This window comes from Phyllobates terribilis, unplaced genomic scaffold (assembly GCF_046119375.1).
Source record: "Phyllobates terribilis strain yellow unplaced genomic scaffold, ASM4611937v1 Scaffold_416__1_contigs__length_1633014, whole genome shotgun sequence".
Taxonomy (NCBI): Eukaryota; Metazoa; Chordata; class Amphibia; order Anura; family Dendrobatidae; genus Phyllobates; species Phyllobates terribilis.
This window is the reverse complement of record NW_027363176.1, coordinates 1,536,017-1,549,723: the sequence shown is the minus strand read 5'-3', so window position 1 is coordinate 1,549,723 and position 13,707 is coordinate 1,536,017. Positions and strand designations below refer to the sequence as shown.

General features: G+C 43.3%; 6 non-coding genes across 6 annotated transcripts; all 6 read right to left on the bottom strand.

The window, feature by feature from the left end:
* Positions 1–2,167: 2,167 nt before the first annotated feature.
* LOC141226886 (U2 spliceosomal RNA) lies at positions 2,168–2,358 on the bottom strand. Its single transcript, XR_012294003.1, has one exon. It is a non-coding gene; the product is annotated as a U2 spliceosomal RNA (small nuclear RNA).
* A 1,115-nt stretch (positions 2,359–3,473) lies between these two features.
* LOC141226885 (U2 spliceosomal RNA) lies at positions 3,474–3,664 on the bottom strand. The gene has a single exon (XR_012294002.1). It is a non-coding gene; the product is annotated as a U2 spliceosomal RNA (small nuclear RNA).
* Positions 3,665–4,779: 1,115 nt separating this feature from the next.
* Positions 4,780–4,970, bottom strand: LOC141226884 (U2 spliceosomal RNA). Its single transcript, XR_012294001.1, has one exon. It is a non-coding gene; the product is annotated as a U2 spliceosomal RNA (small nuclear RNA).
* Positions 4,971–6,085: 1,115 nt separating this feature from the next.
* LOC141226882 (U2 spliceosomal RNA) lies at positions 6,086–6,276 on the bottom strand. The gene has a single exon (XR_012293999.1). It is a non-coding gene; the product is annotated as a U2 spliceosomal RNA (small nuclear RNA).
* Positions 6,277–7,391: 1,115 nt separating this feature from the next.
* On the bottom strand, positions 7,392–7,582 carry LOC141226881 (U2 spliceosomal RNA). The gene has a single exon (XR_012293998.1). It is a non-coding gene; the product is annotated as a U2 spliceosomal RNA (small nuclear RNA).
* A 1,118-nt stretch (positions 7,583–8,700) lies between these two features.
* LOC141227220 (U2 spliceosomal RNA) lies at positions 8,701–8,882 on the bottom strand. Its single transcript, XR_012294311.1, has one exon. It is a non-coding gene; the product is annotated as a U2 spliceosomal RNA (small nuclear RNA).
* Between the last annotated feature and the right edge of the window lie 4,825 nt (positions 8,883–13,707).

The window sequence follows — 13,707 nt, the reverse complement described above, 5'->3', positions numbered from 1 at the left end:
CTCCTGAGGGGTGGTCTGATTGGCCCGTCCATTCCCGGATGTCTTGGACTTCTCCTTTTGTTTTTGTTCATCCTCTCTGAACCTGTGAGGGCAAGAAAAATAGAAATGACCAGGTGTCCGACAAAAAGAGCATTTTTTTTCATTTGGGCACTCCTTTGTGTCATGTTCAGTACTGGCACAATTTCTACAAGTGGCACCACAACTATCCTTAGAGTGCCCATAGAGACCACAATACCTACAGAAAAGTGGCATTCCTGAGAAAAAAAAATCCCCATTAGTTTGCCCTATTTTAAATCGAGCTGGAGGAAGTCTCACACCTCCAGGGAATTTTGGGTCTCTTTCACATTTTACTAAAAACTTCCATTTTGAGGTCCAGATGTTAAACTCATTCAACACTTTCCCAATCAATTTCACACTTTTAAAATAAACTGACAAAAAGGAAATAACCTCTGGTGCCGTTATGAAGGGTGAGAAGATTTTCACAACCACCATCTTTACCTCATCCAGGACGTGCTCGATAATCTGAATCCCTTTTAGACCAGGGCTATTTTCTACCGACTTAACTCTGGACAAAACATCTTTGAAAATACCTTCGCCAGTAAAGGTTACATCATAGTCTCCACGTCGAGGATAATCCTGGATAGAAAGGATTTCGTTGGTTCTGACGTGGAGCAGTTTCTCAAGCACGTCCTGGACTACATATCCCAGATTCCGCATATCGGAACCACCAGCCGTAAAGCGGACCCTTATGGTGTTCTTGAGCCTCGCATATAGAGGCACGAGGTTGGGGTCAACCTCCATGGTATGGCGCAACAAAATGCAAATTGCAACCGCCTGCAATCTGCGCCTTCAGAGCTTTGTGATAAAGCACCTGAAGGCTGGGGGATCGCTGCCCGTTACCCTAGGACTAATCCCTCTCCCTAATAGCAGCAGGCAGGTGAAGCCCACCGAAGTGGACGATCCTGCCAGGCCAAGGAGAGGGGTACCTGAGTGCCCTTCAACTGAAACCTCCTGCTGTGAAGCAATTGGTCTCAGCCAAAAGGCCGAGAAGCGATAACCAGAATTGATTTCAAACTACGGAGCCACCCAAGGATCCTGAAAAGTCCATTTGTGGAGATGAGCTCCTGGACTCCCGTTAAGAAGACATGTTGTCAACCTCTAGATCCCTTACATGCCTGCACTTTTCGGCTTGCTGCTGCTGCAATCCACGCGTTTTAGATCTGCATAACTCCACCTCTTTAAACACAGCACCTTCACCCCCTGCTGTTCCCACCCGCCTCAACACCGTTGGAAGGGAGGAGAACCAATTAAGGCGGGGGGTGGGGTGGAACGAGCAGCTGTCTACCCTTAGCAGGAGGGCTCCTGATTACATACCTCTCCTGCTGCTGCTGCTGGCTGTCCAGCAGCAGACTGAAGGTGGCTGCTGCTGTGCACAGGTATATAAAGGCTCAGAGCCTATTATGACACGCGCAGCCAGCGTTCCATTGCCACATTCCATCTACTGCAGGCAGGATACCTGGCTGGCTGAATGTCGCTGAGAAGCTCACAGAGACCGCCATAAGCAACAGTTTAACAGAATGCCACAGACTAATCAACCAAACTTTTTGGGTTGGGTTCTCTTTTATAGTCTGCAGGCATTAAATGAAAGAAGTCAGTGTTCCAGCAGAGGGAGACAACGTTTCAGAAAAGGCATTGTAGCAAACCAAAAAAGAAATTTTAAGCGCAGCAGAGTAACCAGCGCACATACCTGTTAGCTTAGGTGAGTTTAAAAGGCTGCTGTTGATAACAAGGGCATTTGCTAAATAGATGGTGTGTGTGCAACAATATACTGAAAAGTCAATTATATTGTGCAGCTTATCTCACCACCTGTAGTTATTTAGGTGAAAGCTCCAAAATGCTTGCCTAATATGTCTGTTTATCCAAAAGGAAGTAAAAAGGGAGAGCTAGAAAGATAGCATTGCATCACATTACATGGCAATGCAATGCACAGTTGCTGAAGTTGAACCAAAATGAGCTTGTAATCTGGCTTCTGCAACTTTGAACATGAAAAATCCAATGAGGAGAAGAAAAGCAAAGCCAAAGAGTCCATCGCAAAATCCGACAAACAAGCAAAATGAACAAAAAACATTGAATTCAATTCTTTCTGATTTTAGAAACTGCATTAAAGAAGGGGTGCACCGGTCCTGGAGATACTGCAATACCAGGTCAATGCGTGGAGTGGACAGAGCAAGCTCTTTTTCCATCTCCCTGTTCTAAAAATCCATTTAATATATGGTCCCCAGATAGGGGACGTATCAGATATTAAACTGATAAGAACAGATACTACACTTGATCTTAGCCAAAAGGCCGAGAAGCGATAACCAGAATTGGTTTCAAACTACGGAGCCACCCAAGGATCCTGAAAAGTTCATTTGTGGAGATGAGCTCCTGGACTCCCGTTAAGAAGACATGTTGTCAACCTCTAGATCCCTTACATGCCTGCACTTTTCGGCTTGCTGCTGCTGCAATCCACGCGTTTTAGATCTGCATAACTCCACCTCTTTAAACACAGCACCTTCACCCCCTGCTGTTCCCACCCGCCTCAACACCGTTGGAAGGGAGGAGAACCAATTAAGGCGGGGGGTGGGGTGGAACGAGCAGCTGTCTACCCTTAGCAGGAGGGCTCCTGATTACATACCTCTCCTGCTGCTGCTGCTGCTGGCTGTCCAGCAGCAGACTGAAGGTGGCTGCTGCTGTGCACAGGTATATAAAGGCTCAGAGCCTATTATGACACGCGCAGCCAGCGTTCCATTGCCACATTCCATCTACTGCAGGCAGGATACCTGGCTGGCTGAATGTCGCTGAGAAGCTCACAGAGACCGCCATAAGCAACAGTTTAACAGAATGCCACAGACTAATCAACCAAACTTTTTGGGTTGGGTTCTCTTTTATAGTCTGCAGGCATTAAATGAAAGAAGTCAGTGTTCCAGCAGAGGGAGACAACGTTTCAGAAAAGGCATTGTAGCAAACCAAAAAAGAAATTTTAAGCGCAGCAGAGTAACCAGCGCACATACCTGTTAGCTCAGGTGAGTTTAAAAGGCTGCTGTTGATAACAAGGGCATTTGCTAAATAGATGGTGTGTGTGCAACAATATACTGAAAGGTCAATTATATTGTGCAGCTTATCTCACCACCTGTAGTTATTTAGGTGAAAGCTCCAAAATGCTTGCCTAATATGTCTGTTTATCCAAAAGGAAGTAAAAAGGGAGAGCTAGAAAGATAGCATTGCATCACATTACATGGCAATGCAATGCACAGTTGCTGAAGTTGAACCAAAATGAGCTTGTAATCTGGCTTCTGCAACTTTGAACATGAAAAATCCAATGAGGAGAAGAAAAGCAAAGCCAAAGAGTCCATCCCAAAATCCGACAAACAAGCAAAATGAACAAAAAACATTGAATTCAATTCTTTCTGATTTTAGAAACTGCATTAAAGAAGGGGTGCACCGGTCCTGGAGATACTGCAATACCAGGTCAATGCGTGGAGTGGACAGAGCAAGCTCTTTTTCCATCTCCCTGTTCTAAAAATCCATTTAATATATGGTCCCCAGATAGGGGACGTATCAGATATTAAACTGATAAGAACAGATACTACACTTGATCTTAGCCAAAAGGCCGAGAAGCGATAACCAGAATTGGTTTCAAACTACGGAGCCACCCAAGGATCCTGAAAAGTCCATTTGTGGAGATGAGCTCCTGGACTCCCGTTAAGAAGACATGTTGTCAACCTCTAGATCCCTTACATGCCTGCACTTTTCGGCTTGCTGCTGCTGCAATCCACGCGTTTTAGATCTGCATAACTCCACCTCTTTAAACACAGCACCTTCACCCCCTGCTGTTCCCACCCGCCTCAACACCGTTGGAAGGGAGGAGAACCAATTAAGGCGGGGGGTGGGGTGGAACGAGCAGCTGTCTACCCTTAGCAGGAGGGCTCCTGATTACATACCTCTCCTGCTGCTGCTGCTGCTGGCTGTCCAGCAGCAGACTGAAGGTGGCTGCTGCTGTGCACAGGTATATAAAGGCTCAGAGCCTATTATGACACGCGCAGCCAGCGTTCCATTGCCACATTCCATCTACTGCAGGCAGGATACCTGGCTGGCTGAATGTCGCTGAGAAGCTCACAGAGACCGCCATAAGCAACAGTTTAACAGAATGCCACAGACTAATCAACCAAACTTTTTGGGTTGGGTTCTCTTTTATAGTCTGCAGGCATTAAATGAAAGAAGTCAGTGTTCCAGCAGAGGGAGACAACGTTTCAGAAAAGGCATTGTAGCAAACCAAAAAAGAAATTTTAAGCGCAGCAGAGTAACCAGCGCACATACCTGTTAGCTCAGGTGAGTTTAAAAGGCTGCTGTTGATAACAAGGGCATTTGCTAAATAGATGGTGTGTGTGCAACAATATACTGAAAGGTCAATTATATTGTGCAGCTTATCTCACCACCTGTAGTTATTTAGGTGAAAGCTCCAAAATGCTTGCCTAATATGTCTGTTTATCCAAAAGGAAGTAAAAAGGGAGAGCTAGAAAGATAGCATTGCATCACATTACATGGCAATGCAATGCACAGTTGCTGAAGTTGAACCAAAATGAGCTTGTAATCTGGCTTCTGCAACTTTGAACATGAAAAATCCAATGAGGAGAAGAAAAGCAAAGCCAAAGAGTCCATCCCAAAATCCGACAAACAAGCAAAATGAACAAAAAACATTGAATTCAATTCTTTCTGATTTTAGAAACTGCATTAAAGAAGGGGTGCACCGGTCCTGGAGATACTGCAATACCAGGTCAATGCGTGGAGTGGACAGAGCAAGCTCTTTTTCCATCTCCCTGTTCTAAAAATCCATTTAATATATGGTCCCCAGATAGGGGACGTATCAGATATTAAACTGATAAGAACAGATACTACACTTGATCTTAGCCAAAAGGCCGAGAAGCGATAACCAGAATTGGTTTCAAACTACGGAGCCACCCAAGGATCCTGAAAAGTCCATTTGTGGAGATGAGCTCCTGGACTCCCGTTAAGAAGACATGTTGTCAACCTCTAGATCCCTTACATGCCTGCACTTTTCGGCTTGCTGCTGCTGCAATCCACGCGTTTTAGATCTGCATAACTCCACCTCTTTAAACACAGCACCTTCACCCCCTGCTGTTCCCACCCGCCTCAACACCGTTGGAAGGGAGGAGAACCAATTAAGGCGGGGGGTGGGGTGGAACGAGCAGCTGTCTACCCTTAGCAGGAGGGCTCCTGATTACATACCTCTCCTGCTGCTGCTGCTGCTGGCTGTCCAGCAGCAGACTGAAGGTGGCTGCTGCTGTGCACAGGTATATAAAGGCTCAGAGCCTATTATGACACGCGCAGCCAGCGTTCCATTGCCACATTCCATCTACTGCAGGCAGGATACCTGGCTGGCTGAATGTCGCTGAGAAGCTCACAGAGACCGCCATAAGCAACAGTTTAACAGAATGCCACAGACTAATCAACCAAACTTTTTGGGTTGGGTTCTCTTTTATAGTCTGCAGGCATTAAATGAAAGAAGTCAGTGTTCCAGCAGAGGGAGACAACGTTTCAGAAAAGGCATTGTAGCAAACCAAAAAAGAAATTTTAAGCGCAGCAGAGTAACCAGCGCACATACCTGTTAGCTCAGGTGAGTTTAAAAGGCTGCTGTTGATAACAAGGGCATTTGCTAAATAGATGGTGTGTGTGCAACAATATACTGAAAGGTCAATTATATTGTGCAGCTTATCTCACCACCTGTAGTTATTTAGGTGAAAGCTCCAAAATGCTTGCCTAATATGTCTGTTTATCCAAAAGGAAGTAAAAAGGGAGAGCTAGAAAGATAGCATTGCATCACATTACATGGCAATGCAATGCACAGTTGCTGAAGTTGAACCAAAATGAGCTTGTAATCTGGCTTCTGCAACTTTGAACATGAAAAATCCAATGAGGAGAAGAAAAGCAAAGCCAAAGAGTCCATCCCAAAATCCGACAAACAAGCAAAATGAACAAAAAACATTGAATTCAATTCTTTCTGATTTTAGAAACTGCATTAAAGAAGGGGTGCACCGGTCCTGGAGATACTGCAATACCAGGTCAATGCGTGGAGTGGACAGAGCAAGCTCTTTTTCCATCTCCCTGTTCTAAAAATCCATTTAATATATGGTCCCCAGATAGGGGACGTATCAGATATTAAACTGATAAGAACAGATACTACACTTGATCTTAGCCAAAAGGCCGAGAAGCGATAACCAGAATTGGTTTCAAACTACGGAGCCACCCAAGGATCCTGAAAAGTCCATTTGTGGAGATGAGCTCCTGGACTCCCGTTAAGAAGACATGTTGTCAACCTCTAGATCCCTTACATGCCTGCACTTTTCGGCTTGCTGCTGCTGCAATCCACGCGTTTTAGATCTGCATAACTCCACCTCTTTAAACACAGCACCTTCACCCCCTGCTGTTCCCACCCGCCTCAACACCGTTGGAAGGGAGGAGAACCAATTAAGGCGGGGGGTGGGGTGAAACGAGCAGCTGTCTACCCTTAGCAGGAGGGCTCCTGATTACATACCTCTCCTGCTGCTGCTGCTGCTGGCTGTCCAGCAGCAGACTGAAGGTGGCTGCTGCTGTGCACAGGTATATAAAGGCTCAGAGCCTATTATGACACGCGCAGCCAGCGTTCCATTGCCACATTCCATCTACTGCAGGCAGGATACCTGGCTGGCTGAATGTCGCTGAGAAGCTCACAGAGACCGCCATAAGCAACAGTTTAACAGAATGCCACAGACTAATCAACCAAACTTTTTGGGTTGGGTTCTCTTTTATAGTCTGCAGGCATTAAATGAAAGAAGTCAGTGTTCCAGCAGAGGGAGACAACGTTTCAGAAAAGGCATTGTAGCAAACCAAAAAAGAAATTTTAAGCGCAGCAGAGTAACCAGCGCACATACCTGTTAGCTCAGGTGAGTTTAAAAGGCTGCTGTTGATAACAAGGGCATTTGCTAAATAGATGGTGTGTGTGCAACAATATACTGAAAGGTCAATTATATTGTGCAGCTTATCTCACCACCTGTAGTTATTTAGGTGAAAGCTCCAAAATGCTTGCCTAATATGTCTGTTTATCCAAAAGGAAGTAAAAAGGGAGAGCTAGAAAGATAGCATTGCATCACATTACATGGCAATGCAATGCACAGTTGCTGAAGTTGAACCAAAATGAGCTTGTAATCTGGCTTCTGCAACTTTGAACATGAAAAATCCAATGAGGAGAAGAAAAGCAAAGCCAAAGAGTCCATCCCAAAATCCGACAAACAAGCAAAATGAACAAAAAACATTGAATTCAATTCTTTCTGATTTTAGAAACTGCATTAAAGAAGGGGTGCACCGGTCCTGGAGATACTGCAATACCAGGTCAATGCGTGGAGTGGACAGAGCAAGCTCTTTTTCCATCTCCCTGTTCTAAAAATCCATTTAATATATGGTCCCCAGATAGGGGACGTATCAGATATTAAACTGATAAGAACAGATACTACACTTGATCTTAGCCAAAAGGCCGAGAAGCGATAACCAGAATTGGTTTCAAACTACGGAGCCACCCAAGGATCCTGAAAAGTCCATTTGTGGAGATGAGCTCCTGGACTCCCGTTAAGAAGACATGTTGTCAACCTCTAGATCCCTTACATGCCTGCACTTTTCGGCTTGCTGCTGCTGCTGCAATCCACGCGTTTTAGATCTGCATAACTCCACCTCTTTAAACACAGCACCTTCACCCCCTGCTGTTCCCACCCGCCTCAACACCGTTGGAAGGGAGGAGAACCAATTAAGGCGGGGGGTGGGGTGGAACGAGCAGCTGTCTACCCTTAGCAGGAGGGCTCCTGATTACATACCTCTCCTGCTGCTGCTGCTGCTGGCTGTCCAGCAGCAGACTGAAGGTGGCTGCTGCTGTGCACAGGTATATAAAGGCGCAGAGCCTATTATGACACGCGCAGCCAGCGTTCCATTGCCACATTCCATCTACTGCAGGCAGGATACCTGGCTGGCTGAATGTCGCTGAGAAGCTCACAGAGACCGCCATAAGCAACAGTTTAACAGAATGCCACAGACTAATCAACCAAACTTTTTGGGTTGGGTTCTCTTTTATAGTCTGCAGGCATTAAATGAAAGAAGTCAGTGTTCCAGCAGAGGGAGACAACGCTTCAGAAAAGGCATTGTAGCAAACCAAAAAAGAAATTTTAAGCGCAGCAGAGTAACCAGCGCACATACCTGTTAGCTCAGGTGAGTTTAAAAGGCTGCTGTTGATAACAAGGGCATTTGCTAAATAGATGGTGTGTGTGCAACAATATACTGAAAGGTCAATTATATTGTGCAGCTTATCTCACTACCTGTAGTTATTTAGGTGAAAGCTCCAAAATGCTTGCCTAATATGTCTGTTTATCCAAAAGGAAGTAAAAAGGGAGAGCTAGAAAGATAGCATTGCATCACATTACATGGCAATGCAATGCACAGTTGCTGAAGTTGAACCAAAATGAGCTTGTAATCTGGCTTCTGCAACTTTGAACATGAAAAATCCAATGAGGAGAAGAAAAGCAAAGCCAAAGAGTCCATCCCAAAATCCGACAAACAAGCAAAATGAACAAAAAACATTGAATTCAATTCTTTCTGATTGTAGAAACTGCATTAAAGAAGGGGTGCACCGGTCCTGGAGATACTGCAATACCAGGTCAATGCGTGGAGTGGACAGAGCAAGCTCTTTTTCCATCTCCCTGTTCTAAAAATCCATTTAATATATGGTCCCCAGATAGGGGACGTATCAGATATTAAACTGATAAGAACAGATTTTTTTCTTTTTCATTTTGTTCTTATATTTCAGTTGTTATTTCTCTTCTAATATTTCTCTTGCCTTATAATCTGTTCATGCTACAAGGTTCCACAGATGAAAATTCCATAGACTCTTGGCTCTTTTTTTCCCAATTCTCTTCAGATCTAACAGGTAATAAATATATATTTCACTTAGTGCTAATTTTATGCATTCACTTTCACTTATAAAATCTCTTTTAAAAAGCAATATGTTTCGGACTTTCCATAGCGCATTCTTTATTCCATTTATCATTATCCAGATGACTCTTTCTTTTTCTTTTGATTGACATGTAAAATTTCCATATAAAACTACTTCGTGATTTAGAAACTTAAGACCAGTAACAAACTTTAAGAGACTTCCAACTTCTTTCCAGACATTTTGGGCATAAAAACAGTTCCAAAAGGTGTGTAAAACTGTTTCCTCTCTAACACAGCCTGTTCTAGGGCATCTTGCAGTATTGCACAATCCCCTTCTGTGTTGAAAAAATCTAACAGGAACACATTCTTGCACTATTGCCCATGCCAAGTCTTTATATTCATTTGTTAGATAAGGTGCATAAGTCATTCTCCAAATTCTTCCACTTTTAGTGTATGTAAAGTTTGCCACTGCTGTCATCGTTTCTTTTCTCTTTGTCTCTAGAGCCAGTCTTCTTGAATTTGACAGCATCTCCACATCTATTTCAGGTAAGTTATAAAGTCTAATTGTTTTTTCTAGTAAGACATATTGTTTTGGCAGTGTAATTAGGACAGGAGAATTTTGGGGCAATGTTATCCACTTTCTTTTCCTAAAGATATCTCCAGCTGCATATCTTAAGTAGAAAGACCAATGAGTTCTTAGATTGGTCATTTTGAAGCAAAAACTAAAGAACTTTAGGTACAAAAATTTTTTGATATTTGGGATATTCTTTCCACCATATTTATGCTGCTTGTACATTGTCTCTCTTCGAACCTTCTCCATTTTTGATCCCCACAGAAAAAGAAAAATTTGTCTCTGGAGAAACTTTACTGTGTTCTCATTCGGAGGGTACACCATACTTAAAAACAACATTATCGGCAACAACAAAGACTTAATGATCAAGTTTTTACCTTCCATTGATAATTTTCTGAGTTTCCATAAACTTATCTTCTTTTTCATTTTCTCCTTCACCAACTGCCAACTTTCTTCTCCATCATTCTTCTTTGTAAACACAACACCTAAAATTTTGATCTTATCACTTCTTATTTTAAGTTGAGGAATCTGCGCATCTGACCAATCACCGAATCCAAGACATTCGCTCTTCTCCAAGTTCAGTTTGAAGGCAGATGCTAAACAGAAAAAATCAGTAGTTCTTACTGCTCTTCTCAGCGATTGTTCTGAGTCGCACATGATCGTGATGTCATCCATGTACCCCAGTGACTTAGTACTTAGTCCATTTCCACCTGGTATGGGTACACCTTTCACCATCTTATCTTTCCTCAACATTGCCAGTAGAGGCTCGATTGTGCAGATAAAAAGCAGAGGCGAGAGTGGGCATCCTTGTTTGACGCCCGACTTTAGAAAAACTTCTGAAGATAAAAAACCATTAATTAAAATCCTGCTAAAACTTCCATCATATAAAAGTGCAATGTGCTTAATAAAAACATCCGGGAATTTCATTTTCTTTAACACAGAATACAGGTACTTATGAGAGACTCTGTCGTACGCTTTCTGGAAATCAAGGGACAGAAGAGCTAGCTTTTGCTTCCTCTCTTGCTGATACCATATTGCGTCCCGTATAATATTCAAGTTTTCTGCAATTGTACGACCAGGCACACCACATACCTGATCAGGATGCACGACCTTCTCTATCACCTTCTTCATTCTGTTCACCATGATTTTTGCCATAATTTTATAATCTACGTTGAGTAACGTGATTGGTCTCCAGTTCTCTAGATTAGTCTTATCTCCTTTTTTAAAAAGCAGGGTGACCACACCACTTCTCCAAGATTCAGGCAATTTGTCACATAAAAAGACAGCTTTAAAAAACTCAAACAGGTCGTCTTTTAAAATCTCCCAAAAAGTAAGATAAAATTCAATTTGTAGTCCGTCAGTACCCGGTGTTTTTCCTCTAGAAAAGCTTTTGATTGCACTTAGCAGTTCTTCTTCACAGATATCTTCAATCAACAACTCTTGATCTTGCTTTTCAAGGTGATTCTGCAATGAATTAAGAGCATCAGGTAAAAAATCAGCGTCAATTTTCTTTTCGCTAAAAAGATTTTGATAAAAAGTTTGCGCTTTGTCCAACAGTCCATCTTTAGTTGTTTCACCATCAAGTTCTTTAATTAATTCTTTGCGTTCTAAAGATTTTTTGAAAAAGAACCTGGAACATGTTTCATTTTTTTCCATATGTTCTACCTTGGCGTTGAAAATTATTTCTTTGCCTTTCTGTTCAATTGCTTTTTTAATGTCTTCTTTGACTTGTAAAATAACATCCTCCATATCTATCCCTGCATTTCTGAGTTTGTAACCTGTTTGCAGTTTTGTATTCAGGTCTTTAAACCATTTCTGATTCTGTCTGGCCTTCCTTTTGCCAGCTAAGAGAAAAAAATGTCTAATTTGAAACTTCACATACTCCCACCATTCTAGAATTCTTTTGTAATAACGTTTTTTCCCCTGTAGTTTTTTATAAAATTTCAAAAATTCCTCTTTTATACTTTCATCTTCCAGCAGCAGAGTGTTCAACTTCCAGACACCTCGCCCTTTCTCTAGACTGGGCAATTCCAAGTGAGTAATTAACGTTTTGTGGTCAGAAAAGATGTTACCTATTAGATCCACTTTATTCACTTTAAAACTCTGTGATGTCAGAACAAAGTCAATTCTTGATTTTAGAAGATTTTTCTCCCAAGTGTATCCTGGTTCAGAGGTATTCTTTACTCTCCAGACATCATTCAGGCAAGTATCGTCGATTAGATTTTTTAACTGCATCTCAGTTTTGTCTTTCCTTCTAGTACCTGATGTCCTATTTTCATCAGACCGGATACAATTGAAGTCACCGCCAACCACAGTTGGTGTAGGACCAGGTATAAAGAGTTTGATGATATCTAATAAACTGGATCTTTCCTCTTTAATCGGAGATGCATAAACATTAATCAGCTTGAACTCGGATCCACAGTAACTCACATTAACAACTAGTGCACGTCCAGGTTCAACTTCAGTGAACGAGGTAACCTTAAAGTCTTTGTTTTTAAACAGGACGCCAACACCAGTAGCACGCGATCCATTTTCACCGGACCAGATGGAAGGTCCGTTCGCCCAATCTTCCCTTAGTTTGTTATAGTTAGGGTCATGGTCAATGCCGCATTCTTGAAGTAAAAAAATATCAGCATCTAAAGTCATCAGGTAAGAAAATAAAGCAGCTCTCTTGACAGAGCCCTTTAAACTCCTCACATTTAGTGAGGCAATTTTGAGTGTAGCCATAAATCATTTAAACAGAACTTGAGTCCGTATCTGACATGAATCCGACCGGGGTAGAGGGACCCGCAGAAACGTCCGTGTCTGAGAATTCCTCGATGTTCACCGGATCAGATGGGTTTACAGGTTTAGGAACTGAGATGATCGGTTTAGGTGAGTAATTAGGGAGGACTATTTTCAAACGCCCAGCAGGTCTTTTGCTGGCGCTCTCTCCCTTAAACAAACTCGACTTCTCCTTTTTCCTTTTCCTCAAAACCTCCACGTCAATGTCAATCTCCTCCTCCTCCTCCTCACCACCAGCCTCCTTAGAAGACTCCTCTCCCATCTCCACTTCAGACTCAGCTGGATTCTCCTCCACCACATGACCATCTGGACTCTCCGACCAATCCTTGAGAACAATGCTATCCCCAGGCGGGTCCCCAGCAGTGTCCTTGGGCGGATCCCCAGAAGGGTTCCCGGGAGGGTCCTTGGATTTGTCTGTTTGTTCTTCAGGACTGGACCGCTTCGGAGGGGCTCCCCCCCGAGCTGCATCTGCATAGCTGAAGGTCTTTTTTCTCAACGGACAATCCCGAAAAGAGTGCCCAGGGATACGGCAGATATTACAGATCATCTGATTTGGGCAGTTCAGAGTGACATGTCCTTTTTGATAGCACTTCTTGCAAAGAGCGTTCTCCTCCTTGCAGCTCTCAAAGGAATGCCCAAAGTCCATACATTTTCTGCAGAAGATAGGCATCCCTGGATAGAAGAGTCTTCCTCTCTCTCTGCCAATCAGGAAGCTCTGAGGCGGATGATTGAGTCCACCAATTCCCAAACCTTCTCTCAGCTTCACGATGAACTTGTATTTTCCGGTCCACAACCTCTCAGAGTTCATGATTTTGTGAGAGAAGTGGACCTCAGAGCAATAGTTATGCAGAAACGCAGCCACATCCTTTTCAGAGACATGCGGATTGCTCATATGAACCACCACAGACTTCTCTTCTGCCAGGCAGAGGGTCACAAAACACAGTCCTTTAAGATCTTCCTCCTGAAGTCTCAGCTTGATCTGATGGTAAAAATTCTGAGATGCCACTTCAGAGGTCAGGGTAAGCACAAAGCGTCCAGGAGCATCTTGAAGTGCCAGAATGTTCTCCCTTTTCACCTGCAGGATCTCAAGCAGGACTTTCCTCACGAAGAAAGACAGGGAGAACTTGTCACGGGCTCGCTCTTCAACTTCAATCTTGAAAGAGTTCTTGATCTTCAAGTCGCCAGCTCCAGCAGAACGGAGAGTAGCCGATGTCGCCATCGCCATATTCAGGTAAGTCGATCGCCTTCTTGGTTCTCTTCAGCACGCACACCCCCTATAGCAGCAGGAGGCTTAAGACAGTAGAACTGTCGATGCCTCAAGGCCGAGGATGCGATAGGCT